Raw genomic sequence first — 27,590 nt, forward strand, 5'->3', positions numbered from 1 at the left:
GTACCTCGGGCTGTGGGTGGACAATAAACTGGACTGGTCATGCAACACAGAGCACCTGTATAAAAAAGCCCAAAGCCGACTGTACTTCCTCAGGAGGGTGAGGTCTTTTAACATCTGCAGGAAGCTCCTGAGGATGTTTTACCAGTCGGTGGTTGCTGGAGTACTTTTCTATGCTGTGGTGTGCTGGGGGAGCAGCACAGCAAAGAAGGACTCATCCAGGCTGGAGAAACTGATCAGGAGGGCTAGCTCTGTGGTCGGCATGAAGCTGGACACTCTGGTGACAGTGGCAGAGAAAAGGACATTAAAGAAACTGATGGACATTATGGACAATGCCAGACATCCTCTGCACACGGCCATTAACAACCAGAAGAGTCTGTTCAGTGACAGGTTGCTTCTCCCAAAGACAAGAACTAACAGACTTAAAAACTCCTTTGTCCCACACGCCATCAGACTGTTTAACTCCTCCCTGGAGGGGAGAGGGAAGGGAAACAGGAGGACAAAGGAGGGGGGAACAACTAAGCTGTAGTGCCTCTTCACCTCACTGTGCAATACCTTTTGTGCAATACTTTTGTAAATAGTCAACGGTGCAATAGACTCAATACTTGAAATGTGCAATTCACTTGTATTTTTATTTTTATTCCTATTTATTCTATTTATCCCCTTCGTATATTTTATTGTGTGGATGCCCTCAATGGGCATCCACACTATTGAGTTCCTGTTTCTCTTTATTCTTTATTATTCCGGGTGTTTCCGTACACTTTTCGCCGTGGATCTACTTCCACAATTTTTGTGCTATTTTCACCGTTCAAACTCTAAACTGTTCTGCTCTTTCTGCTAATGCCGGCTATAACTTTTGGTGTTTATTACTATTATACTTTTTAAAATATTACACTTTTTTCCTTTAATTTGTCCCATTGAAATGAATGGGAAACTTCTACAATTCTGCTAAAACTTTCTTGTCTGTGAAACTTAACTACTGCCTCATACTTTCACCTAGAAACTCCATTCAAACTTTAAAATGTTCTCAAATGATTTGGCTATTCCTGTATGATTCAGCTTTTTCAGATCTTCTACCGTTTTAATCTTATCCCTCTTTGAGTTTTCAGTTGCAAAATTGTGATTTTTCAGAAAATACATGCGTTGCTATGGTTGCTATGCAATTAACTCAGAGGGGACAGTGAAACTGTTTGAATTTTCTCTTCATGTCCAAACAACTTCTTGCTACTCGCTCAATTTCCACTCAAGCCCCACAAATTATACATCAAAACGTAGGTATTTTTGCTGGCTTTCAGAAAATGTCCCTATCATTGTTGTGGGACTTTGCAAATCTCCTCAGAGTAACACAAAGTCAGAAAACTCTCCATATAAACTCAATGGAGAGTTTGTTCAAAATCACCGCTGGATTTCTCTAATGAGAGGCATTTTCAAATTGTCATATCTCCTTAACGAAGCAAAGTTAAGACATGAGGCTTGTCCCCGTATATGTTCAGACACTCCTGACGCTCACAATTCAAGAATTTCTTTCTCACCTATTACCGTTCTGAAATGAGTTGGACTTGTTTGAGGGTAGGAAATTTGTCCCTCGCTCAGATTTCATCAGATTTCAAACACTGGAAATGAGGCACTTTTTTCTCTCGTCATATCTTTTTGATGGATTTCCACAGAGCCCTGAAAATTTCCATAACTGTTCACCAAAGCCTACTGTTTCTTATGGTGAAAGAATGATTTTGATGCTCCATATAGATTTAGAGTTACCAAAGGTTGTTTGAGCGCAAGTCAAGGCAGTTTTTGCTTCGCCTCTACTCAGTTACAGTGTATTACAAGTCATATATCTTTAATAATTTGTGTTTTATCTCTGAATTATGAAGACCTGAAGATTCCCCCATCTCTTCTGAATAAAACGATGCCTGAATGACCGTTCTAGCCTCTACGGTTAGGAAATTATGGCCATTTGTTCGAGTGGAATCCTGAATGTCAGAAATACACTGAAGAAAACTCACACCTCTCTCTGTGTCTGTGTCTGTGTGTGTAAGGGCTGACTACAGCAGGTGCAGCTAATTTAACTGACCTACATATACCAAGCCCAGACTCTCCACAGCTCCTCTTCCCTTTACTGTCTGTGTATGTGTGTCTGTGTATCAATATTTCTCCTATGTTTAAGTATTACTCCTCAATCATAGTATTTCTGCTAAAACAAAGTACTTCTGCTACATCTCAGTACTTCTGCTAAATCATAGTATTTTTGCTAAATCATAGTATATTTGCCTAATCATGGTATTTGTGCAAAATCATGGTTTTGAGGCCAAATCATAATATTTCTGTTATTTTATAATATATGTGCTGAATATATTATATGTGCCAAATCATAGTATTTATCCCAAATTATAGTATTTATGCCAAATTACAGTATTTCTGCTAAAAAGCAGAAATAGTCCTTTTTAGCAGGAATTTCTGCCAAAAGACAGTATTTATGTTAAAACATAGTATTTCTGCTAAATCAGAGTATTCCTGCCAAATCATAGTATTTGTACTGAAACATAGTACTTCTGCCCAATCATAGTATTTGTACTGAATGATAGTACTTGTGCCAAATCATAGTATTTGTTCCAAAGCATTGTATTTGTATGGAGTCATAGTATTCCTTCTAAATCATAGTATTTCAATTAAATCTCAGTAGTTTTGTTAAAATGCAGTATTATTGCCAAATCATAGTATTTGTACCCAATCATAGTATTTTTGCCAAATCGTGGTATTTGTGCCCAATTAATAATTCTGTTATGTTATAGTATTACTACTAAGTCGTAGAATATCTGTTATGTTATAGTGTATCTGCGGAATACAGTATGTGTGCCAAATCATAGTATTTGTGCTAAAACATAGTATTTCTGCCATATTGTGGTATTTGTGCAAGAACATTGAACTGTTATGTTATAGTATTACTACTAAGTCATAGTATTTCTGCGTTGTTATAGTATTTGTGCTAAAACGTAGTATCTCTGCCAAGTCATAGAATTACTGCAATTTCATAGTTTTTTTAGGAAATCTGTTATGTTATAGTATTACTACTAAGTCATAGTATTTCTGCCAAATCATAGTATTTGTGCCAAAGCATCGTATTTGTATGGAGTCATAGTATTTCAATCAAATTTCAGTAGTTGTTATTAAAACGCAGTATTATTGCCAAATCATAGTATTTGTACCCAATCTTAGTATTTCTGCTAAATCATAGCATTTGTTCCAAATCATGGTATTTGTGCAAAAACATAGTATGTCTGCAAAACCATAGTATATCTCTTATGTTATAGTATTACTACTAAGGCATAGTATTTCTGCCAAATCATAGTATTTGTACTAAATCATAGTACTTGTGCCAAATCATAGTATTTGTTGCACATCATAGTATTGGAACCAAAACATAGTATTTCTCCCAAAGCATCGTATTTGTATGGAGTAATAGTATTTCTTCTAAATCATAGTATTTCAATCAAATCTCAGTAGTTGTGTTAAAATGCAGTATTATTGCCAAATCATAGTATTTGTACCCAATCATAGTATTTTTGCCAAATCGTGGTATTTGTGCCCAATTAATAATTCTGTTATGTTATAGTATTACTACTAAGTCGTAGAATATCTGTTATGTTATAGTGTATCTGCGGAATATAGTATGTGTGCCAAATCATAGTATTTGTGCTAAAACATAGTATTTCTGCCATATTGTGGTATTTGTGCAAGAACATTGAACTGTTATGTTATAGTATTACTACTAAGTCATAGTATTTCTGCGTTGTTATAGTATTTGTGCTAAAACGTAGTATCTCTGCCAAGTCATAGAATTACTGCAATTTCATAGTTTTTTTTAGGAAATCTGTTATGTTATAGTATTACTACTAAGTCATAGTATTTCTGCCAAATCATAGTATTTGTGCCAAAGCATCGTATTTGTATGGAGTCATAGTATTTCTTCTAAATCATAGTATTTCAATCAAATCTCAGTAGTTGTTGTTAAAACGCAGTATTATTGCCAAATCATAGTATTTGAACCCAATCATAGTATTTCTGCTAAATCACAGCATTTGTGCCAAATCATGGTATTTGTGCAAAAACATAGTATGTCTGCAAAACCATAGTATATCTCTTATGTTATAGTATTACTACTAAGGCATAGTATTTATGCCAAATCATAGTATTTATGCCAAATTACAGTATTTCTGCTAAAACGCAGAAATACTACCTTTTAGCAGGAATTTCTACCAAAAGATAGTACGTCTGCTAAATCAGAGTATTTCTGCCAAATCATAGTATTTGTACTAAATCATAGTACTTGTGCCAAATCATAGTATTTGTACCCAATCATAGTATTTTTGCCATGTCATCATATTTGTGCTGAATCATGGCATTTTTGCCAAATCGTGGTATTTGTGCCCAAATAATAATTCTGTTATGTTATAGTATTACTACTAAGTTTTAGAATATCTGTTATGTTATAGTGTATCTGCGGAATATAGTATGTGTGCCAAATCATAGTATTTATACCAAATCACAGTATTTGTGCTAAAACATAGTATTTCTGCCATATTGTGGTATTTGTGCAAGAACATTGAACTGTTATGTTATAGTATTACTACTAAGTCATAGTATTTCTGCGTTGTTATAGTATTTGTGCTAAAACGTAGTATCTCTGCCAAGTCATAGAATTACTGCAATTTCATAGTTTTTTTAGGAAATCTGTTATGTTATAGTATTACTACCCAGTCATAGTATTTCTGCCAAATCATAGTATTTGTGTGAATTTGAATACTGTATTATCACTGTATTATGTAGTGGCTAAGTAGGGGCTGTTTACTAAGTGCATCAGTGTAAATAGGTCATCTCTTGTGTTGGAGTGCCCTCTTGTGGCGCCTTTTGGGTAGTGCCTTAGTAAACGGGAACCCTGTAAAAAGTGGTATCAGACTGATTTGTAGTGGAGGAATTTGTTGCCAGTTTTCTTAATCTTTAATCTGTATGCATGTTGTAATGCATACCCTGTTCTTAATCATAGAAACCACACCATATCACCTCTCCACATCCTCCTACTGTATGCCATACCTCCCTGTACCATCCATCTGACCGCAATAAACTCCACCTGTGGTAATCTAATCCCTGGATGTCAGCCTCTCCTTCTGACCGAGGATAGTTACTATTGCAGCACCACCCAGCATTAAACTGACGTACACCATTCTGTACAATAGTATTTGTGCTAAAAAGTAGTATTTCTGCCAAATCATAGTATTACTGCTATTTCATACTATTTAAGCGAAATTACAGTGTTTCTGCAAAAACACTGCATTTCTGCTAAATCATAGTATTTCTGTAAACTTATAGTACTTGTACTCAATTATAGTATTTGTGACAAAGTGTAGTATTTGTTCCAAAACATAGTATTACTGGTAAATCATAGTATTTGAGCCAAATCATAGTATTTGTGCTAAAACATAGTATTTCTTCCAAATCATAGTATTTGTGTCAAAGCATAGTATTTCTTCCAAATCATAGTATAACTGCACAATAAAGGTTCTTGAGCCACATCAGTGTTTGTGCCAAATCTTAGTATTTCTTCTAAATCCTAGTAATTCTGCTCAATGATAGAATTTCTGCTATGCTGTAGTACTTTTTTCCTAGATTGTAGTACTTCTGCTAAGTCAAAGTATTTCATGTAAATCATAGTATTTCTACCAAGTCCCAGTGTTTCTACTAAATCATAAATAATGTTTTAGCACAAATTGTAGGATTTGGCAGAATATTCTGTGTTCCAGCACAAATGCTATGATTTGGCAGGAAAAAAAATATTATTTAGTTTAAATGCTAAGTTTTAGCAGAAATACTATGTTTAAACTTTAAAATATTCTGCTATTTCTGCTGATGTTTGTTATGACTTTTGACCATTGAAATGAATGGAACACATTATCAATGGCCTCACTGATTTTGCATGCTGGACTGAGTTGTGTTTTAGCTCAGTGAGATAAGCGTCCGTTCTCAGACTGGGAGGCCTGGGTTCAAATCCCGCTTATGGCAACATTTCTTTCAGTCAACAGTTAAACTTTGTTAACTCTTTTCAACACAAATTTAAGCTTTTTCACCCCTTTTCAACACAATTTTCGTTTTTTTCACCACTTTTCAGCACAAATACCAGCTTTTTCAGCTGTTTTCAGCAAAAACCTCTTTTCAGCACAAATTCTGCTCATTCAACTCTTTTCAGCAAAATTTTCAGTTTTTTCTGCTGTTTTCAGAAAAAAACTCTTTTCAGCAAAATTCTTCTGATTGAACTCTTTTCAGAAGAAATTCTGCTGATTGAACTCTTTTCAGCAAAATTTTCAGAGTTTTCACCTCTTTTCTGCCCAAATTCTGCTTATTCACCTCTTCTGAAACATTTTCAGCCTTTCCACCTCTTATCAGCACAATTCTCAGCAGCTTCTGCTCATTTCAGCACAATTGTCAATCTCTCCACCTCTTCTTTGTGAGAATGACTTTGGCTCAGTGAGCTAAATAGCTGCCCTTAGACCAGGAGGGCCAGGTTTGAATCCTGCTCAGGGCAACCTACTTTTTCAGCTTTTTTCTGCAGACATCTTCAGCGTTAAGGCATCCACACAGCATTTTCGCAGGAAATGCAAATTTTTCTAGTTTATATTGTCTCTGTATTTATATATATATATATATATATATATATATATATATATATATATATATATATATATATATAATATTCTGTAACTCTGTAACTTCTGTCGGTGCTGTGCTTTTTTGGAAATCGAATTTCCCAGAGGAACCCACCCGAGGGATTAATAAAGTTCTATCTAATCTAATCTAATCTAATCTAATGTGCGGGTGTCTCACAGCAGTCCTTTGGTCAGTTGTTAACAGCACACACCAGCTTGTTGTTGCACTATTGCCTCTGGAAATAAATGACACGCTGAACCAGTAACAGTTTTGTTAGAGGTTATGTATTGGCATTTCAGGAGCAGGACCACGCCTCCAAACACGCTCCTTCCGGCTGTCATCTATAAAGGTTCATCCGGTTCTGCAAGCTTCTCGTTTATGTGCTCCTCCCTCCCTCCTTCTTCTCCATTCTTCAACTTCTTCACTTCTATTTAGTACACGGGGATCAGCCAGGGAGCCGTCGCCAGTCCCCTTCGAGGCCTTCTACAATTGAGTTAACGATAAAAACCCTGAAAACCATCAATTTCACACCTGAGCCACAACTCTCGCGGCCCACTACCAAACGACTCACGGACCGGTCCGTGAGCCAGGGGTTGGGGACCACTGTTGTAGGGTGTTAGGCAGTAGGGATTAGAGTTAGGTACTTACCCTAACTACCTAGTGGACAAACTATCTAAGGTAAATATAATCTCTGAATATAAGTGATTGTGAGCTGTCTACCCTCCTTTTTGTCACTTTCGATCTCTGAACAGACCCAACAGAAAGCGCTGCCAGTCTCTTTGTATTTCTGCTCTTCTACAGTCTTTGTAAAGCACGTTTGTTTCCTCTCCTCAGAGTTCTGTTCATTTTCATTTCCTCACCATTTGCCTAACTTGTCCTTTTCGCTTCCTTGTCAGTGACTCTTTGATTTCCCTGTGTGGCACAGCCTTCGTCTCCTATCTGACAAAATGATTGACAAAACTGTGTTTTCCTGTGTTCTTGCTTCTTGTCATATTTTGATCCCTGATCTTGCATCATATAGGCTACGTGCCTGGATGTTTATGTTTACGTACCATAATGTTTGAGCGTGATCTCGACCTCGCTGCGTTAGGTTAAAAAGACTTCAAAGCTTTGTCAGTTAACAAGATGCGAGTTCAGGGTGGGGGAAGTATGTTGAAAGACATTTTCCCACCTCATTACAGACACATTTGCTCCATACCTCCCCTCAAACTCTCTCTCTCACACACACAGAGAAGCCCATGCACCGAGATCATGAACGTCATTCCTTTGCACACATATATAAGACACATAAAGAGAAACTGAAAAAGGCTTGATTGAAGTATTAAAGCTTTGGAAAGGAGTGAACCCTGCACAGTGAACCCATGAGGGACTCACTCTATTAAAAATGCAGTTACAGGTTCATAACAAACCTCCCATATCCCTGAACTATAATGAATGATGAGGGTGGCACAGTCCAGTATCAGAATGATTGTGTATAAGCAGAAAGTATGTCAGTAGAGCAAATAATTATTTAATCCCTGGCTAAATTTGTAAATTTGCTCACTTAAAAAGAAATGAACACTCCCTAATTATTTATCATGGCTTCATTTTAATGGAGAGAGACAGAATATCAACCAACAATCCTGAAAATAAAAAAACATGTTACATAGATTTTTTTTATACCCACCAACCCAGTTTTTCCATGTAGGACACAGATTACAATCAATCAGCCCATTATTCAGTTAATTACAGATACTCCTGATCACGGTTCATTATGTGTATAAAGCACATGCGTCCACAGATTTCCTCCATGTCAACCTCTCCACCAAGACCAAGACCAGAGCTGTCCAAGGACGTCAGGGGCACGATGGTAGATCGGCACAAGGCTGGAATCATCTACAGGACAACAAGTAAGATGTTTGGTGAGAAGGTGAAAACTGTTGGTGTGATTTTTGAGGAATGAACTAAATGAATCAAAGTGACCATCAATCATCATGCTCTGAAGATCCAAGGATGATCTTACCTCGTGGAGTAGGGATGATCGTGACATAAATTCTACACAGGAGCTTGTTATTGGTCTGGAGGAACTTCAGTCACTAAGAACACAACCTTTAACAGAATACACCTAAGGTCCCCTGCTGAAGAAGGCACTTGTTGAGGAGGCCACATACTGGACAAGAACCCCCTCAGACAGCAAACTGAGATGTGTCACGGATGGATGTTCCAGCATGATAATGACCCAACATGTGCCTCCAACTGAGGCGGGAGCTGAAGCTTTGCCAAGCAGCAGCCATGAAACCTACTGGGTAGAGAGAGGTGTGCCAGAGTCTCTGAGGTGTGTAAACAGGAGACCAACTACAAGAAACATCTTACTGCTGTATTCCCAACACAGGTTTTTCTAGCAAGTGCAAAATCGTGTGGGTTTTTTTTTTCAGGGTTTTTAGCTGATATTCTGTTTCTCTACATTAAAATTAATCCATTATAAAAAAAATAATAATGACTCTTCATTTATTTTTAAGTGAGCAAACTTAGCAATTCAGATGGGGATCAAATTATTTCCTCCACTTTAGTTCTTTGAGCTTCTGCATTAAACTTTGCATATTTAGTGTGCATTTTACCAGTGAAGTCTTATATTTATTAGATGAATTAATATTTGTTATTCATATACATTTATACACAAATGAGGAGCATATAGACACAGAGCATGTCTCCTCATCTCTGCTGTGTATGTGGAATATCAGGGCAGTAAATATGAGTTTATTTTCCTGAATCACTGCAGCGCAACACAACAGATAACACGGCTAATGGTGGAAGATGACAACCTGTGTGAAATCAATGTGCAGCTGAGTCAGCCTGTCTTTGCACAAACGAGTAATTGATTCATCTCTTGGTGATGAGCCCGCTCGCCTGCGAGGACCTAACAACAGAATGTTTCGGTGGTTTGATCATTGCGTCCCCGTTGCCACAAGATTGATTCATGACTGCAGGCACAAGGGCAATAATTTGTGCTCTCTTTGTTTTCAACTGTAAGACATTTTGTAGCTTCACAATGCTTCAAATGGTTCAGTTTGGTGTGAGTGGTTAAGGTATGTCACAAGACGAAAGAAAGAAAAAAAAACACTCGCAGATTAATTTTTATACTTTCAGCTGACAAATCACATTCCAGGTTTATTTATTTAAATTTTAACGTTAAAACAGCCTTAATTGCTGGTATTTGTAGGTGTTTTATCTAACAGTGTCTTAACCAATACATCCACACCTTCCTGGTGTTGCAAACAACACCCATCTATTATCCTGCTCTTCTGATCATCTGAGCTGGGGAGATTTTATTTTCAGCAGTTCCATTAGTGAGATTTACCGATCGAGAGTTGCTGTCAGAATGTGGCAGGAACAATAGCACTTTAATAAAACTGATTATAGTGTGTACAAAGATGCAGTTTTACAGAGACAATGGAAATGGAGATGGCCCATCTCTGTCTGCGTGTCCGAGGATTGTTATATACATAAAAAGAGATCTCACCAGATTGTCTCGCACTCTCTAGATTGTTGCTAAACTAGAGGTTTGATTGCATCCTTTCCCGTAGCTAAATTAGTTTTGGAATTTTTTTTACAGAAATTACATAAACAGATACAATAACAGCTAAAGCTGTGAAGATTCTGTATTTCCATTTTTTTTAATAATGGATTTCAGCTAGCTACAAAATTAGCTTTTCAAGGCTTCTCTTTCTCTAACATGTTCATGTGGGAGCAGACCTGAGTGATCTAACCTTGGCTACAGGTGTGGCAGAGTTTGTAGAAATCACCACTTTATATGTTATATTATCTAAATTGAAAGCATGAAATGATCTTGTATCCCCTGTAGCTCCTGTAGCCTTGGAATACACTTAGGTTTTGTCAGAAACGTGTCACAGCTACCGGCTCGTGTGACAAAACATTTTACCACAGCCGCAACAGCTTTTTATTCATAATAGTTTAAATATTAGCTCCAGTGCACCTTTGTGGGTTTAACCATCAAAATAAACTGATGTTGGCCCTGTAGCTGAGCACTGATGACTAAGATGACAACAAATGCCATAATAATAATAAAAATAAACATTAGATGCATTTAGTTGGCATCTTCTCAAAATTCATAGTGACATCATGGTCACAAACCAGCAGCAAGGTCACTCACTTTAAAGTGGATGTTGTTTGAAGTGACTGCAGTTACTGTTCAGTAAAACATTGCTGATACAAAGCTACAGAATGACACATTGAATTAATAATAATATAATATAACAAACTAAATAACATGGTGAATCTTTACCACTGATCTAATGTCAGTCACTTTTTTGTTCCATTTTTAGTTCAGTGGTTATCCAGCTAGCATCGCGGATGATGACATCAGCAGAGCACCTTAGTCTGTGGTTTCTGTTTCACATGATGAGGAACGTCTAAGCAATTCCCTCTGATTCCTGTGCACGTGCCGAGATACACAACGACCTGACAGCAGGTTATTTTAAACGTATTTCTCATTTCTTACATTGCACAGCCAGCGAGTGTGAAATTTTAAGAGGCTTTAGTGGACAGAAATTGAGCACCAAGTTATTTTGCCAGCACATATTCAGTAAATGTGTTTTCCTCACTGTTTTTCATTAAGTGAAATAAAAAATATTTCCACATCAGCAGACCATTAAGATTTTTTTAGTCTTAACTGTAAAATTAACATTCTTCGATTCTTGTCAAAGACACTTGGATTGTCATATTTATGAACAGATGTTGTTTTCAAAGCAAAGTCGTGAGACAGCAGCTCGGTTCCTGCATGCAATCGAGGAACCGTTGATCCCTTTGAAATGAAGAACTTGTTAAGAGCCATCACTTTGACTTTCAGGAGTCAGCCACTATTACCTTTTCATTAGGTGTTTGTGTTGCTCAGTCTGCTAATGCCCACACGCTGCTCTCAAGACTCCTCTTCTGATTGGAATGTGGATGAAGACCTGCTGTGGTCGCTTTTTTCTCTGCTCATTTCCCCCTCTCTCCACTCCAGCTGTCATAATAACCAACATAAAAACCACTTGAGTAGGTGGAATGGCACTCTAGCTTAGAAGAAACAAAGCATCTTGACAGATTTATGCTTCATGAGCTGGGACATAATAGCACAGTGTGGACTAGCCCACATCATTAATACTCAATTACAGATCTTTGTGAAGTAGACTCACCACTAATGCAAACAGGCGACGCCAACAAGGCAGCAAAAACACTCCAGGACAGATTTTGCTCCAGTATATTTTAACTTATTTGAAATAAACCAGCAGTCAAAAAACATACATTTACACTTAAATCTGTACATCTCAGAGCAAGTCAAGCAAACTGAATATGGAGATATCTGCAGGAAATCATTCCATGTAAATATGAAATAATCCAATTTTCTCCTCTAAACAGATCAAGTGAACCCAACTGAACACAAGAATATTGGGCTTTGTGATTTCTTTATTGCTACAACAATACAACGTTGGCTATCGATCCAATATTACATCTATGAGGGAAAAAAGTAAAGACCATGGATCAGAGTTTGATCCTCACAAAATGACTGAGGACTTAAATCATGCTGCAAACAAATGAGAGTTCTGAGGTTACCAAATCATCTCTGGGGAGTGTGAACTCCAATCTGCATTCAGGACGACTGTAAAAAACAAAGACAAATTAAAGTCATTACAAGAGGTTCTCTAGTTATTTGGTCGTTTGACTCACTGAACTGAACCTTTTGCTAATGTTTGTGATTTTGGAGGCTTTTTAATAGAATTAACTATTATGACCTCTGGGGGTGCAGACCATCAAAACGTGTGTGCTTCAGTTTTGTTAAGTGAAATTCTACTATTGCAGTATTCTGTTAGCTACAGCTAGAAAGTATGCTCTCTGGAAAGAAGTAATGGGCCAACCACACGTTATGGAAACCCATGGCATGAAGCCTCCACTGTACTGTTTTTGATGTTAATGTCAGTGGAAGTTTGAAACTCTGGAGTTCCAACACTATCATGCTGGAGCTGAGGGATCCGTGCTTTCACACATGTTTGTAAAGGCAGAGTGCATGGCTACATGCTTGATTTGACAGACCTGTGGAAACGGGACAGAAAAACCTGAATTCAAATATCAACAGGTGTACTTACACTACTGTGCAAAAGTCTTGAATTACCCCTAATTGAAAGGTACCAGACCTTCTTGTAAGTCTTAAAGTAGTCCTGAGCAATAGTTCTCCAGGGTTTCTGAATTTTCAGTTTTTGTTTGGACATCAGCTGATGCTCTTTATAAGCATCTTTGTTTGCTCATTCAGCCACTTCAAACTGACTTACGAATCATTCAAGCACAAAAGTGTTATCAGACATCTGTAAAGCACAGTAGAGGCTCTTTCATAGTTTGGGGCTGCATGTCAGGTGTTGGACTTGGGGGTCTTTTCTAAACTGAATGTAGACATATGACTAAATACAGAAAAGTGCCATAAGATTTTGTTCTGTTATGCAGTACCATTGGGAACGTGTCTGATTGCAATCATCTCCATTATTCAGCATGACAATGATATCCAGTGTTGGTCAAGTTACTTGAAAAAAGTAATCAGTAGCTAATTACTGATTACTTCCCCAAAAAAGTAATCCTGTTACTTTACTGATTACTTGTTTTCAAAAGTAATTCATTACTTAGTTACTTTTTAAAAACACGATTTACAACCTGAATAGGTGATAAAGCGATAGATCTTTCAGCCTAATTCTACTTTTTTTACAATCCATCATACAAAATGTAATCAAATGGAAAAGTCCCTTTTTAAAACTTGTTTTATTAGTTTCAATCTTTTAACTTTATGCATCAAGCAAAAATTTTATTATATGCAACATTCTCTGACTGGAAGAAATTTGTTTAACATTTAAACCTATTTTCTGCACATTCCAGCACATAATATATATATATATATATATTTGTGTGTTTACACTCAGTCTTTCAAATAGATGCAAGTAAAACACAGCAGAAAATAAATAAAGTCAAAGACTAGCGGTCCTTTTGCTCTATTTTCACCTGTAAAGCAGGACTGCGGTAGGCAGAGGTTTACCTTGGTGCAGGTGTGCCGCAGCGGTCAGTGGAAGAATCCACGAGTTTCTCTGGGAATTTCCCATTACGTCGTAGCGCACTCGGTGCTTGCTCGGAAGTTTAGGGGTTTTTTTCGCTGTAAAAAGAAGTTTTCTTCCCACGCACAACAGACGCTAATGTTTTTGTCACTTTTTATGGAATCAAACTTAAAGTAAGGTCAGTACTTCCACGCTTTAAACGCTGCATGCTCATACTCTCTCCTGCACTCGATATATTATCCATTGTTGATCTGCACACAGCTGTTGTCACGAATGTCACACTTGCTTACGTCACTGTCATGAGACACTCTCGCAAAAAAATCACGGTTTTAGTAACGCAGTAACGCAGCGTTCCTATGGGAAAGTAACGGTAATCTAATTACCGTTTTTGTAATAGTAATCCCTTACTTTACTCGTTACTTGAAAAAAGTAATCGGATTACTGCCCATCTCTGATGATATCATACGCATTGCAAATGCAGTAAAAACACATCTATATCAAAAACATACTATGGAACACTATCAATCACAGACTGCCTCCCCCGAGCCCAAAGCTCAGCTTTACTGAAGCAGTGTATTAACAGAGAACCAAAGAAGAGCAGCCGACATCCAAAGGATCGTTTTGGAGTTCACTCCAAAAAGCCTAGAAAATTATTCCTGATAATAATTGAATAGCTCAGGCTGTGTGGGGGAAAAGTTGGTCATAACAAATATTGACTTTCAACTCAATTGTAAAAACCTCTTTTTCCCCTTTTGCACAGTACTGTAATCTTTTGTCCATAAAGTGCATCTGTGTCTCTGTAATCATCAACTGCACAGGTGTAACACACAGCTAGTATTAGCTGATAAGTCACCACTTCACCCTTTGATCAAATATGGTTACTTTTGGCTCCAAACAGCAACATAGTTGCAGCCAAAGCGGCACAATCACTCTATCACACAGGACCATGTAGGTTTGGATTGTTTTACCTGAATAATAAACACCTTCATGTAGAAACTGCATTTTGTGTTTACTTGTGTTATCTTTGTCTTTGTCTAATATTTCAACTTGTTTGATGATCTGAAACATTTAAGTGTGACATACACGTTTGTACACCAACATATATTCTTATTAACCAAGTGATAAAACCGCGACTAAGAATTCACATCATATAAAACTAAGACATACAGTGACTATGAAAAAATGGCTGTGAATAAGCAGACTTGCACACAGACCAAACTGGGTATTGCAGAGTTAACAACTTATAGTTTGGTTATACAAACTAACTCCACAAGGTTTATACTGACAAGGATAAAGACATACGGACAGAAAGGAGATGAATAAGCCCAACAACAAAGAATGTCTCACACACCAGAAAAGAAAAGCAGGAGCTCAAGGATTACAACTTTATCCCCTCCCATGATGCAATAGCTGAGCCCAAAGTCAAAACCTTAATTTTTATGGTTCCACTGAGATGCAGCTGTGTCTATAACAGTTCTCACTAACACTGCCAGATTCCCCCTGCAGTGTCCATTTGGGGTAATTGTCTAATTAACAGCCAACTAATGTCATAGCCTATTTCCCTTCTCTCTCTTTTTCTTCTTCACTTTAAACACACACTCACACACACACACGCACGCACACACACACACACACACACACACACACACACACACACACACACACACACACACACACACACACAGAGCATATTAGGTGCTATTATACATTTCTGCGAGGTAAAAGACTTGACAGTAAAAGAGCAAAACCACTAATTGGTCTTAAAGTTGAAATCATTTATCGCTGTTTCTGCGGCAGAGGCAGGGAGAAAGCCTCGGTTAAAAATTCAAAGGTGGCTACCTGCGCACTTTAGCAACGGCTGCAGACAGAGCTGTCCATCGCCCTGCACTGCTGCTGTTGTTGAGCTGTCACAGCACAGGATTTTGTGGCGATGGAGCTACACTGAGATCTGCTTGAGTGACAGGAGGGAGTCTCAGCAGCATATGACAGAAACCCAGGAGAAATCTTCATGGTTTTTACATTCAGAACACAGTGACAGGAAGTAGACATAGAGACATAGACGTAATCGCATTGAAAATAGATGTTCTGTGGACTTCAGAGAAAGCTGAAAGCTAATAGTTAAAAATAGAAAAAAAATCCTCATTTCTGCTCGCTCCATTCAGTAACAACAAAAAAGGCCATCTGCCTTAAAGTAGAACGATTCTGTTCAGCTCCAGTTTTGTGTTTTTATTCTTGGAGTCGTCTGCAGTAGTTATGCAGGACTTGCAGATCATGATCTCCTTTTTTGTTACCGGGCCTTGGTGCAGCCCCTCAGTTCCTCTGTTGTACATCTTGTCCCTTCTCTGCTCTCTGAGATCCAGCTCTCTTCTCACTGCTTGTCCTCTGATTTCACAACAGTACCAGTTGGAAACTTGATAGTGTGGTTAAACTTTCTGAGTAAGAAGAAGAGACAGGGACACACTCCAAACGCTCCGTACAGATGAACAAAATCAACTTTCTGAGAGAAATGTATTGATGGATTACACACTGTGTGTGTGTGTTGACGGAAAGAAGCACTGAAGCACTGAGGTTGCCAGGTTATGTTCAAGTCATTGGTAGACTTAAAGCTTTCATGTTAAGATTGTGGTCAGATTGTAGTTGTGGAAAGTCTAAAACATCAGAGTAATAAAATTATTTATGATGTTAGTTGTAAAAAAATCCTGAAACTAGCAGGACACCTTTAACAAGAATGAGTGTCAGCATTTCACCCCAGCTTCACCTCTTACACTCAATGAGTGCTTTACAAACACCAGGCCTGAAAGATCAGGATGGCCTTACAAAAGACTTTCTCCAGTATTGCTTGTTAAATGATTTCAAAGGAAAAGACACAGTTTTCCATCAACACCCTTAAAGCTGCTTCTGATGAGCTATTTCTCAACATGGAGCCCTACTGGGGCTGACTGATCATCACCACTCTTCCTAACCAAGATTCAGCAACTCTTTCCCATATCTGTATGGTATGTGTCATCATCTGTATCCTTCTTGGGCTTAATAAAGCCTAATTGTTGGTTTGTCTTGACACATCCAGGGAAGGTAATCCCAAAAAATTGATTCTGTAATGAAAGGAAGTTTTGATCTGATAGTTGCACTAGACTAACCTTCAAATTTCATCAAATACTTTAGGATTTGTCAATCAATAAGCTCTTTAAAAAACCTGGTGCTACTTAAACATCTGACTTTTTTCAATTCAGTAAAATATGAATAAATAAGACTCTGCTCCACAACACTAGCTTTGGTCTGCATGAACATCCCAGCACCATGTGCACAAAATTTTAACCAGGAGAGTATTTCCAGGGGGGGGATCAGGCCTTCCTTTATTTCTCTCTTTTAGCTTCTCTCTGCCCTCTCCCCCCACAGAAGCAGACACATTTATTCACACAGTGTTATTCACTGCTCTCAGGCTAGAAACCTCTCTCCTCACTATTAAAGAGATACACAGAGGTACTGAGATAACAGGGAGCTCAGGGGGTAGGGGAATACCTGGTTGTGTGTGTGTGTGTGTTGTATGGAAAGGGAAAGTGAATTAGCTTTTATGCATGGAACTTTACCCAGACCATCTATATAATATAATCACATGCTTGAAGCTACATGTCTGCATGTCGAGCACTCACTGTGTTTACAATCGTACAGATGAAGAAAGTTATTCTTTCACAAACTGTGACATGTTTTGCTATGTGGCAGAAATGTCTGAAACTACTATTGTATAAATTACTACTGAATTTTTTCATTCATGGTTCTGGGAGACGTGTTCCTTCCCATCACACTGACCCCTGCTCTCACCACCAGCTGGAGATGAATTCTAATAGCTTTGGTAGTCTCTGCCTTCCTTTTATCTAAATATGAAAGTTGTTATTTGACTGAGTTTTTTGGCTTGTAGGCAAATCCCTGAAATGCTAACAGGGCTCTGCTCATTAGTTGATCATTTCAGAGCTTTGGATTTATTCACTACTATTGGATAACGATACTCCTTACCATGGCGGATAGTTTCCCAGTGATCCCAGGGGCTATGTTGTTGCCAGCGTTTGTTCCTGGTAAGGTCTCCCAAGGCAAACTGGTCCTGGGTGAGAGGGGAGAACAAAGGGTGATGTGCATTAATCTTATGAAGCAACAATCAAAGCACCAGTTTAACCTGCTCATGACCGGATCACGGTGGCCTCATCGTGGAGCCGGGCCTGGAGAGGAACTTGTTGGAGAGCTCCTGGAGGCCAGGCCTTAGCCAAGAGGCAACATGGGTCCACCCTTTTCTTGGCTCATCATCTGCAGGAGGAGTAAGTAAGTAAAAAGTAAGTAAAATTTTATTTATATAGCACATTTCTAGATAGAAATCACAAAGTGCTTTACAAGATATAACAGATTATAAAAAAAAAACAAAAAACAAACAAGATACAAACAAAGTTAGCAAAAAGCAATTTTAAAAAGATGTGTTTTTAGCTGTTTTTTAAAAGTAATCAATGAATCAGCGGATCGTAAGTCCTGAGGAAGGGAATTCCACAGTCTGGCGGCCACAGTAGCAAAAGCTCTATCACCCCTAGTTTTCAGTCTCGTATACTGAATGACAAGTAGGCCCTGACTACTCGACCTCAGAGACCTACTAGGGGCATAGGGCTGTAAAAGTTCAATAACATATGGTGGTGCTTGTTGTTGAAGAGCCTTAAAAGTTAAAACCAAAATCTTAAAATGGACTCTAAATTCGACAGGAAGCCAATGTAACTGCATAAGCAACGGTGTTATATGTGAATATTTAGAAGCTTTCGTCAAAAGTCTTGCTGCAGCATTCTGAACGATCTGCAGACGCTCCAAAGAACCTTTGTTTAAACAAGTAAACAGGGAATTGCAATAGTCCAGTCGCGATGAGATAAAAGCATGAATAACAATCTCCAGTTCGGTATAGGATATTATAGAGCTCAATTTAGAAATATTTCTTAGATGATAAAAGCAAGACCGAACAAGAGATTTAACATGACTATCTAACGTAAGAGCAGGATCAAGGATAATCCCTAAGTTCCTGACAGATGGTTTTACAAACGTTGAAAGAGGACCAAGAGCATTTATTATACTGGGTATATGTCTATCTGGGGCACATAAGAGGACTTCGGTTTTATTTTCATTTAGTTGGAGGAAGTTTTCAGCCATCCAGCCTTTAATGGTTTCCAAGCACACATTTAAAAGCCGCAGCTTAGAAGCCTCTTCCGGTTTAAAAGATATATAGAGTTGGATATCATCCGCATAACAATGGTAACAAATATCCTCAAAAGGGCTCAAAATGTGCTGGAGAGGGAGTAAATAAACTAGAAACAATAAAGGCCCCAGCACAGAGCCTTGTGGCACGCCAAAAGACAGGGACGCAGAAGATGATCTATACTTAGAAACTGCCACAGAAGAATATCGTTCAGAGAGATACGAGGAGAACCATTTCAATGCAGTCCCAGAGACACCGACCCAGTATTTCAGCCTGTTAAGTAAAATATAGTGGTCAACAGTATCAAAGGCCGACGTAAGATCCAACATTAAGAGAACAGAACATTTACCTGCATCGCTTTGTAACAAAATGTCATTAGAAACTCTAAGAAGGGCTGTTTCAGTGGAATGAACTTTACGAAAGCCAGATTGAAATTTGTCAAAAATACTATATTTATCTAAAACTGCTGTAAGCTGCTTAGCCACGATCTTCTCTAGAATCTTAGCAATTAACGGAATTTTTGAGATCGGTCTATAATTGCTAGTGAGAGATGGGTCCAGCATAGGCTTTTTTAACAAGGGATGTATAACAGCAGTTTTAAAATAGGCAGGGACTATGCCCGAGGCCAAGGAGGTATTAATTATAGTAAGAATACAGGGACCAGTAGAGTAAAAGACATTTTTGAATAATGATGCAGGTAAGAAATCAAGAGAGCAAGAGGATAATTTTGTTGCACTAACTATTTTTCCCAGCTCTGGTAGTGAAACAAGTGAAAAACCTTCTAAAACAACAGGCCGAGCTGGCGTGGGAACTGACAGCGCAGACGCTGAAAAAGACAAGTTTTTCCTTATGTTGCTAATTTTTTCTAAAAAGAAAGCAAGAAAAGTTTCGCAATCTTCAACAGAAGAAATAATGGCAGCAGGTGGAGCAGGAGTAATAATATTAGTAATAGTATCAAATAAAACTTTAGGATTACCTCTGCTCTTTGCAACCAACTGAGAAAAGTAAGCAGCCCTCGCAACTCTAATAGCATTGTTAAAGGAGGCTAACAGATCCTTTAAATAAAGGAGATGAACATTTAAGCGGGTTTTCCTCCATAACTTGAGGCTGTGGACAGCTACAGGTACCTTGGTGTTCATCTGAACAACAGACTGGACTGGACTCATAACTCAGACGCCCTCTACAGGAAAGGGCAGAGCAGGCTGTACCTGCTGCGGAGACTCAGGTCGTTTGGGGTGGAGGGCCCACTCCTGAAGACCTTCTATGACTCTGTGGTGGCTTCTGCTATCTTTTATGGTGTGGTCTGCTGGGGCGGCAGCATCTCTGCTGGGGACAGGAAGAGACTGAACAGGGTGATCCGAAGGGCCAGCTCTGTTCTAGGATGCCCTCTGGACCCAGTGGAGGTGGTGAGTGACAGGAGAATGGCGGCTAAGCTGTCATCCCTGTTGGACAACGTCTCCCACCCCATGCAGCAGACTGTGACAGCACTGAGCAGCTCCTTCAGTGGGAGACTGCGGCACCCACGGTGTGGGACGGAGAGATTTCGCAGGTCTTTCCTCCCCACTGCTGTCAGACTCCACAACAAAGACTTTAACTGAACAAACACACACATCCACACATGTGCAATAACACTAAGTGCAATAATCTTTTCTGGCATCGTTGTATTTTTACTCAGTTGTATATAGCATTCGTATTCTATTTTTATCTTATTGTATATTTTTATTCTATTTTATTCTACTGTATATAGTATATTATTTTATTCTATTCTGTACAGCGGTGTACTGTATTTATTCTTATTGTATTCTAATTTTTGCGTCATAACTTTTGCACTGTCCACTTCCTGCTGTGACAAAACAAATTTCCCACGTGTGGGACTAATAAAGGTTATCTTATCTTATCTTATCTTATAACCGCTCAGTTTTATGACAATTACGTTTTATAAGACGAGTGTTGCCATATAAGACAATGATAATTGAATAGGTCTATAGAAAAATCAACATCGTTTTGTGGGGATAATGTTAAATTAAAAGCATCAGAGAACTTCTGTGCTGAGGAGGAGTTTAAAGTGCGGGAAATAACTGTCCGATGAACAGGAGACATGGGCTCATAAAAAGACATATTAAAAAAGAGACAATAATGGTCAGAAATAAAAATGTCCTTAGAACAAATATAATCAATATTCAGACCCAAAGAAAAAACAAGGTCCAGTGTATGGCCTTTGTTATGTGTGGGGCCAGATACATGTTGGATAAAATGAAAAGAGTCCATGATGCTGGTAAAACCCCTAGCAAAGAGGTCAGACTGATCATCAACATGTATATTAAAATCTCCCACAAGAAGCAATTTAGACAACCTCATAGTAGAGGACAGAAAATCACTAAACTCAGCTAAAAACGAGCTGTTTGGGCCAGGAGGGCGATAAACCAACGCACAGTAAAAAGGATCCTTCTTTCCGATTTTGATAAGCTGCAGTTCAAAAGACAGAAAGTGTCCAACTTTCACTGAACGGCAGTTAAAACGGCTCCGAAATGCCACCGCGAGGCCTCCTCCACGACCAGATCCTCGAGGCTGGCAAATGACAGAGAAGCCATTTGGGCACATTTCAATAGTAGACGAATAATCCGAACCCCGTTGCCAGGTCTCAGTCAAGAACAGGAAGTCCAGATTTTTAGAAACAATAAAATCGTTAAGCACAAACGATTTATTCGTCAAAGATCGGGCATTATAGAGCGCCATAGACAGCGGGGTGAAAACTTTGTTGTTGGAAGAAGCTCGAGTTTCTCAAATTAAAGGGCGTAAATTCTCGGGATCAGAGCCTTCACGTTCATATATTCCACTCACCGAGGGGATGAAAGGCCAGTCGGCAGGAGAGTCTGGATGAACCCTTCTGAGACAACACGGCCTCGGAGAGCCGGGCCCCCTATATCCAAGTAGGGCCTTGGGAGACAGATTTCTCTCCATATAGCTGTCATGTGCGTAGGCAACAGAAAACGCCCGACATCGCTTTCCAATCAGCCCCCGCCGCCAGAGGAGCCTAAACTTCACCTGGATGCCCGATCTCTTTCCTCTTCTTCTCCGTAGTCTACAGGGAACGCTGAAAGCGCTGGCCGAAGATCCAGTCACAGGCAGAGGGTGGAAGGTACCAAAGGAGTGCGGGGGAAAGTGTGGAGAATGGAAAGTCCCACAAAAGGAAGAAGAAAAAACATCTTTGGCCGTCATTGACGAACGGATGGATAACAGCGTCAGACGATCGTAGACCAAGGCAGCCAGTACATCATTAAAACAGTTAAAAAACAGCAGAGTAGAAAGAAAAAACACAACAATAGAGCGAGACCAACTACACCTGGCAGCGGCGAAGCCAAACACAGGCGCCATCATGCCGGAAACTTAAAGGAGCTGTACGGGTCAGATGCAGTATGGGCTGGGTGAATGGCAGAGACCCTGTCAGTCTGATCTTCTGATGCTGAGAGAAGTTCTTAGGAGTGTCACCTCTCTAATGGGGAAGGAGCCTGAGAGGTCGAGAGATGCTGGCTAAATATAATCAGGCTCACTTTGTGTTACTGGGCTTCAGTGCCAATCACAGTTTTTCCAAAACTAACACCAAACTTAAATATCAGGGTGTTGATAAAGATGACTGCATGTGGAAGAAGGACATCCTAGGTACGCAGCGACATGGTCCCGCCACACTGAGCTCCTGCCGTATTCTCCCTTGCTTTGACGGTTATAGCGCAGCTAGTGTTTTTACATCGAGGTTTTTGCAAGAAGTCTTCTCAGACATGCCGAACAAAAACGAAACATGGACAGGTCTCAAATTCTCAAGGTCTCAAGTTCAAATGTTTGGAGGACACCTAAGGCCTCAGATGACACAGCTTAAAGGGTATTTGGAGACTGTGGAATGAAGTTGCTAACGAATTTACTTTGTACTCTGCATGCCAAAAAATGTCTTAAAGAATAGACTATATTTTCACTTCTGCTAAACTGGTGAGTTCAATCAGCTATTGTCCTCCCAAGAAGCCTTTTGGACCATAATCCAATTATTAGTCTGTTTGACGTTTTCCCTGCCCAATGTAAACCAAACAAATGAAGATTTAATGTAACACTTTCAAAGAACAAAGACTTTTTTGACGAGTTAAGACCTCGACGGGAGAAATTCATCAATATTAATGTTGTTAGTGTTTGTATGCACTGCCATTGAGGGTTTCTTGAGAAACAATTCTATTTGGTTTTGGTCTTTTTACAAAAACAAAATTATGAAGAAAATAAAGAATTCAAAATAGAGCAATCAGAGTCAGGATGCCAAATATTAGAGAACAAATAAAATTTTGGGTACTACCAAGGGAAAGGGGAATTCCTAATACATGTAACTAAACACAAATATTACTCAGGTGGCAATCCAAGCAGACTGCTAACCCTCATTAATGGTCATAAGCTTAAACTTACATAGCTAAGGCAAAGCTAAAATACTTTGCCATATGACAAGTAATTTACCAAAATAATTCAATCCACAGTCCATCATTTCTTTAACACTACTTTAACACTATCCAAGAATTCCATAAATCAGGACAAAGCACTTTTCCACTCCTGATGAAATTCCAGGAATCTGTGTTTTTGCTGTTGTACAGCAGTTCCACCTAAAGGACTCAAACGTTGATACGTTGTGATTCTGTTCACCTTCTGAATTGGATTTGAATGAAGAAGCTAATGAGTCCAGTGGGTCAAATCAGGACAGTCAACAGTGACAAACAAAACGGAGATGAGGGAATCGACGGAGCTGACACTGACACTTGTCATCCAAATCACAGATGTGCCAAACAGATAGTGGGGCGATGTTTGCAGAGAGGCAGGGCATCCAGGTGGCAACCTGTGGACAGTTTAACATTTAAACAGAGAAACATCACAGCAGGTCTCGCTCTAAAAATGAATTTGTTCAAAACAAGAAACTTTTAAGTGATTGTTTTTAAATGAACGTATGAATGCTACTTCATTCAACAACAATATGTAAGAGTGTAGCTATATGAAAAATTTGTCATCACTCAGGAAAAAAAATTTTTCTATACAAGTGAGCAACATTCAAGTGCTAATAAAAAAAAAAACAAAGAATAAAATGGTAACTTGAAAATATTTCTGTGGCGGGGAAAGCATTAACTCCATTGAGTTAATCAATCTTGGACAGTGAAAGATGCCAGATGCAGATATGTGCTTGGAGAAAAAGTAGAGATGATCAGAAAGAGTCACACTGTGCATTTGTGGGTATAGAGAAAGCATGCAGGTCCACAATTCACAGGAGAGGAATTGTGGCTTTCAGGAGTGATTGGTGCAGGACATGTATAAGGAAAGCGAGACAGGCGGGTTTAAAGTGGAAGTAGGATTACATCAGAGACGACCTCCTTTTTGTTTACATTGGTAACAGACATCCTGACAAATGAAGTCAGGCAGGAATCTCTGTGGACATCTGTACTAAGAGTAGGGAGCAGGTGGATTACCTGGAAACGTGGAGGTATGCTCTGAAGAAAGGAGGAATGCAAGTCAATGAAGCAAGGATATGTACATGTATCAGTTTAAATAAAGTTTAAATTCCTGGGGTCAAATATCCAAAAGCAACAGACTGCACACAACAGAGATGAAGACGACAGCACAGGTAATGTGGAGAAGGTGGAGACAAGTATCAGAGATGATCTGTGACAGAATCATCGCAGCACGGGTAAAAGATGGCAGTGAGACCTGCTGTGGCGACACTGAAAAAGGCTGAGCTGGCAAAATGACCACAACTGAGTACATCACAGGGACAGCTCAGGTTGAGTTAGAGAGGTAAGCCTGTGATGGTTTGTTCACACAAAGGACAATAAATAGATGGGACGAAGGATGCTGAACATATGGAACTAACAGGCAGGAAGGAAAGGACGAAGATGGCTCATGGATGAGACGACGGGTATGACACAGGATGATGCTCGGTATAGCTGGGTATTTAAAAACACTGTACAAGACTTGGATTTCATAGTTTTAATATCAAAGTCAGTAAGAGCTCTCGCTGTTGCTGTGTTGTTTTTTTAATATGCATTTCTTCACTACTCACCAAGATTGGAGTTCAGTACCAGCAAAACCAGTTTCTACTGTTAAGGCATTGTTGGGGTTTGAATATATAATCTGAATGCATATTTGCTGATTATATTGTTTTAATACAAGAGAGGCCTAACTCTGAGCACAGTCTCTGCCAAAAAGTACTGACATGAAACTTCATGCTTTTGCAGCCAGAAAGTGAAACTAAACACACACACACACACACACACACACACACACACACACACACACGCACACACACACACACACACACACACACATACACACACACACACACACACAGACAGGAAAGATTAAAAAACCCTGTGAAAATCTACTGTTTGCACTTAAGGGAGTAAAGCTGTCACTGTTGTGTCAAATAATAAAGATGTGGAAAGAGAATATATAATCCTTGTGGCACAGATTGTATGTGACAAAACAGAAACAAAAAAACAAGTAAGAGAAGTCACAGTGTTACAATAGATTGTGACATAAAGTACATAAAACTTCCTGATATAACTTAAAATATCAATATTAGTCCTGTTTCTATTCACTGCAGAAACTGTTTTGTCACAGTCTGGAAGAAATATTTAGAATTAATTCACGGAGACTTTTGTAAATGGGAGGTTTTCCCAGCCAATAAAAACTCTGCTCATCATCCTGTGTGTCATCTGTTTAATTTTCCATCACTTCATTCCCCATCTGACTCTCCCCTCGATCACGCACGGCATCTCAAGACCCCTAAAGATGCAATTTGGCTCCAAATAGAAGTGAAAATAATATGTCAACGCAGATGAATACAGTAATACCAAGAAATTAAATAATCATGTCAGTATGGGTGATTGTGGAGAAAAAAAGCAGTGATAGCTTTTCAGCAGAGCAATCTCAGTAGATTCTGAAAACAGGAACTCTTTCTAAAGTCACCATGGTTACCGCTGCTGATTAGAATTAGTGGAGTAACAAAACTAATAATAGCAATGATAATTTTATAAGTTACAAAGTGCTTCACATTTTGGATAAAACCACACATGTGCATATACACATACAAACATCCAATCTTACGGTTAATTCCTGTGCACATTAGAAGAACATATGAGACATACAGTTTTATCTTTGTTACATGCATAAATTAGAAAAGCAACATCCAGAAATAAAAGGCAAAAGAAAAGTCCTTTAAAACAAACCACCAACCAGCCTCACTCACTGTTCTTCCAAAGTTTAGAAACAGTGGAAACTGTAGTCCCCTCTGGATTTACGAGCGTGAAAGCCAGCCGCTTTTATAAAGTCTCTGTAACTCTCTTATATAAGTTTGAACCTGGTAATGTCAGGTTGTATATGCTATTAATAAAATATTTTAATTCATTTTGAATTTCACCAGAAGTCAGTGATGGGCAACAACAGAACAGGTGATGCATGAGTGCTGGCTACGTTTGGTAAAGAACCCAGGCTAGGAAGGTGGCATCATAGTGAGTTACAGTAATTGAGATTGGAGAAAGTAAAGTGTGTACTTTAGTCAGTAGAGATTAGCAGTGGTAGAAGATGCCTTTGAAGCTGTTTAGATGACCCACAGGTAACATATATAAAGAATACATTGCTGGACCAAGGACTGAGCCCTGAGGAACTCCAAATATGGAGTGGGCAGATGAGGACATGCAGTTGTTAATAGGAATTCTGAAATATCTATCAGATAAGTATGAGAGCCATTTGAGCAAGGTGAACAAGATCTTCTTTTCCAAACACCTCTGAACTGTCCATCCATAAACCCACAGAGTCCCTGTATTTGGACTTAGCAGTGCACAGTGCTCTGTTCCCTGCAACAACATTTTAAGTGGATGGAATCAAAGTAACATTCCCATGAATGCATGGGCTCAGTGTTTCCTAGCCTTCTGTCCCATGTTTACCAAACTCTTATAGCTCAGGTTTGGATTGACACTACCAGTGAAGGCAGGCATATTGGTGCAGCGGTTAATACTGACACCTCACAGCAAGAAACACCTGGGTTTGAGCCTGTGTACCAGGTGGGGTCTTTCTGTGAGGACTTTCTATATTCTCCTTCTTCCTTTCACATGCATGCCCAAATATGTGCGTTATTTGTTGATTCTTAAACTAATTGTAGGTTTGGATGTTAGAATGTGTGATTTGAGGGCCATAAATGCTCTTCGGACCTATGGAACTGGGATAAGATCCAAACTGTTACTTAAAAATGTCGCAGAGCTTGATGTTTCTTCCAGCCTAAGTAACTGTTTGCTCAGTGTTGTGGGTTAATCTTCTTCCCTCATTTCCCTGAGATGGCATTACACAAACTGGAATTATCCATTAATAGTAGAATCTATTACACTATCAAGGATATCATACATTAGCTGAAGAACAGGCATTTCTGCCTGTGTTATGTATTTACTGTCACCCTCTCTTTTTTAGCTTATTTAAGATATTAAATTGATATTTATATATTCATGAGGCCGCCCTGAATATGTTAACACTGAAGTTTGTTTTTCTTTGAGAAGTGATAAAAAAGATCTGAGTGGACTAAATGGGGGTAACCTCTATTTCCT

This window comes from Mchenga conophoros, linkage group LG2, assembly GCF_057382185.1.
Source record: "Mchenga conophoros isolate Kocher_MC1m ecotype Shallow Benthic linkage group LG2, M_conophoros_male_GT1.1, whole genome shotgun sequence".
Taxonomy (NCBI): domain Eukaryota; kingdom Metazoa; phylum Chordata; class Actinopteri; order Cichliformes; family Cichlidae; genus Mchenga; species Mchenga conophoros.